General features: G+C 38.6%; 1 long non-coding RNA gene and 1 pseudogene across 1 annotated transcript in view; both read left to right on the forward strand.

Moving 5' to 3' along the window:
* LOC138021661 (uncharacterized) overlaps positions 1 to 693 on the forward strand; it is a 1,946-nt pseudogene extending 1,253 nt beyond the window's left edge.
* LOC138022066 (uncharacterized) overlaps positions 1 to 2,500 on the forward strand; it is a 62,518-nt gene that overhangs the window by 17,397 nt on the left and 42,621 nt on the right. The gene's annotated exons all lie outside the window — the stretch shown is intronic.

The raw sequence follows: 2,500 nt of genomic DNA on the forward strand, positions 1-2,500 counted from the left end.
TTAAATAATTTACTCTCTAAACACCAGTAAGTGTAATCACCAGAAGATGAAAGGCCAGGCCTCAGCACCTGGGTAAAGGGGTGTAAGGGATCATTCATTCCTTATGGGGTATATTACAGGAGAAAGGGTGGTGAAATATTTGATAGATGTGATGTATATGATATAAGATACCCTGCTCCCCATGTGCAAGACAAAATTTTTGACATGACCCCTTCATGCTATACATGTAAATATCATAACTTCTATCAAGATGAAACTAAAAAGATATCAGCTAAAATCTGCCAAAACATGTTTTTAAAATTCTAAATTGTTTTTTTTTAACTTCCTGGAACTTTCCTCCTTCTCAGACCTTAAAATGTGACGACAATACAATGCTGGTACTGTACACCGATTAACTGTATTGGTGAGATGTGATTGTTAGTGAGGTAATATGTATTTGCAACAAAATAGTGGTAGAGTTACATTCATGCTATTTGGCACATGACAAAGCAGGGGGTCCAGGGCCTTGCTTTCCCATGAATTCTGGTAGACATTTTGCACTTCACTGCATACTTCAGCGCTTAGAAGTGCTTATTTTAAGTGCCTTCCCCCTTACACAGCAAATTTTTCTGATGCCCCCAGCCCTTGCAGCCTTAATTTTCTTGGCATGCTTCACCACCCAATAAAAAATAAATGGTCCAGAAGAAATTGTTATTTTGTGGTCTTTCTTAGTAAACCATACCATCTTTATTAATAAACTTGAGTACAAACATTTCTGGGGTGTTTCCCTGTAGCCAATGGGATGCAAAATTTTGTAATTGCAAGAAACTGGTGAATACTGCCATGGCTTTCATCTGTTAATAATATCAGCTTAAACTCTAATATGATTGTCCCAGGTAACAGGCAAATGTGACCCAGAAATACTTTCAGTGTTTGTGCAGCACTGTGAAACTCCAAAAGCAACATACCTTTTAAACATGGAAACAAATGGAACAGTCAAAATGGCAGATATATCACCCAATGCTTTTGTGTAATAACAGGAACAAAGATATTACACATGAACAAAGCCCACAAGAGCTAACATGATGAAGGTTTTTATGATGAAGTCTTGACTATTCCACTCATAACCTATACATTGTACCTTTTAACTTTGACAATAACAGGAACTTTTAAAAAGACTGAAACCTTTTTTGGAACATAATATGCACCATATAAGTTTAGGTTATATGTAGTCAAATTATAAACCAACTGATTGTGCAAAGTGAAACAGTGTTTTCTAGTAAAAAACAAAACAATGTTTACAGTGTCTATCGATTCTACTAATAAAGCCAACAGCATATTAGCTAGAGGGCTAGATGGGCTGTTATTTCCTTGGAAACCATATAGGTGCACTCAAACTGCAGGGAAATGAAAAACAACTGTAACACAACTGGGTGACTGATCATGTAATTTTCAGCCTGTGTAAACCATGGATAAAGAAATGTTTCTTTGTTCAGTCCATGATAATTTGTTCTTTTATTTCTTTCCAGTTGATGGGCAATAGGCGCCTATGTCGAACAATTCATTAGTTTATGGCCTGCCAAAAGCCTGGCTTTTGCAGTAAGCCAAAGTAAAGAGCTCTCTAAATGATTCTGCATTCTGTAAATGCTGAACTGGAAATGTTATGGACTTCGCACAAGCACTAACAACAGGAAAGCAAACAGAGTGCCCTGGCTTATTCTTTAAACAGTCGTGGTCAAAATAAACTGGTATTTTAAACCTTTTTCCTGAAATTGGCTTATGCTGTGATCCTGTCAGCCAGCCCATGATCCCCGGTACACTGAGACTAGGACTCTCAAAAACCAAGCTTTCATCTTGATTAAAAGCCTCATCCTCATCCGAGTTCTGTTCCTCTTTAAAGTTGCATGCAATGGGTGCCACATGACCTACCACATTTCCTGTTTCACAGTCGTTGAGAATGTCTTGAAAGAAGTCCATGATGTCCCCTTCAAAGCATCGTCTTGATGTGCCTTCCCGTGAATAATGAGGTTCCAAAAGTGAGAAGAGGTAGTCAGCATCAGGTTTTCTTCTCCAATCTTCATCATGTCAAATTCTTTAAATGCTGCTTCATAGGCACACTGTTCAAGAAAACAGGGGGGTGGGCCTCCCTGAGCAAGCGAGACAGCAACAATCTCTCCACATGTTCGGAAACTGCCATTTTGTACAAGAAAGGAGGAGTCCATTGGGGCTCCATCTGGAAACATGCTTTCAGCCATATCAGCAATGCATTGTTCCAAAAATTCTAAGGCAATGGCTCCATTGTCAATGCCACTTTCCCCACTGTAGTGGACACTCAATCTATTTGTTGTGTGGGACTTGGAGGTTTGTCTTTGCCACAAGCTAATAATTCTGGAGAAAGGAGCTTTTCTTCTTGTTGTAATGAAAAATTGCTTATCATGTTTAACTTGGGATGCCAAACTGTCTACTACATCTTTGTAGTTGTTTATCAGTGCATAGTTACCATTTGGAGTCATAGCTGCTT

This window comes from Montipora capricornis, chromosome 10 (assembly GCF_036669925.1).
Source record: "Montipora capricornis isolate CH-2021 chromosome 10, ASM3666992v2, whole genome shotgun sequence".
Lineage (NCBI taxonomy): Eukaryota > Metazoa > Cnidaria > Anthozoa > Scleractinia > Acroporidae > Montipora > Montipora capricornis.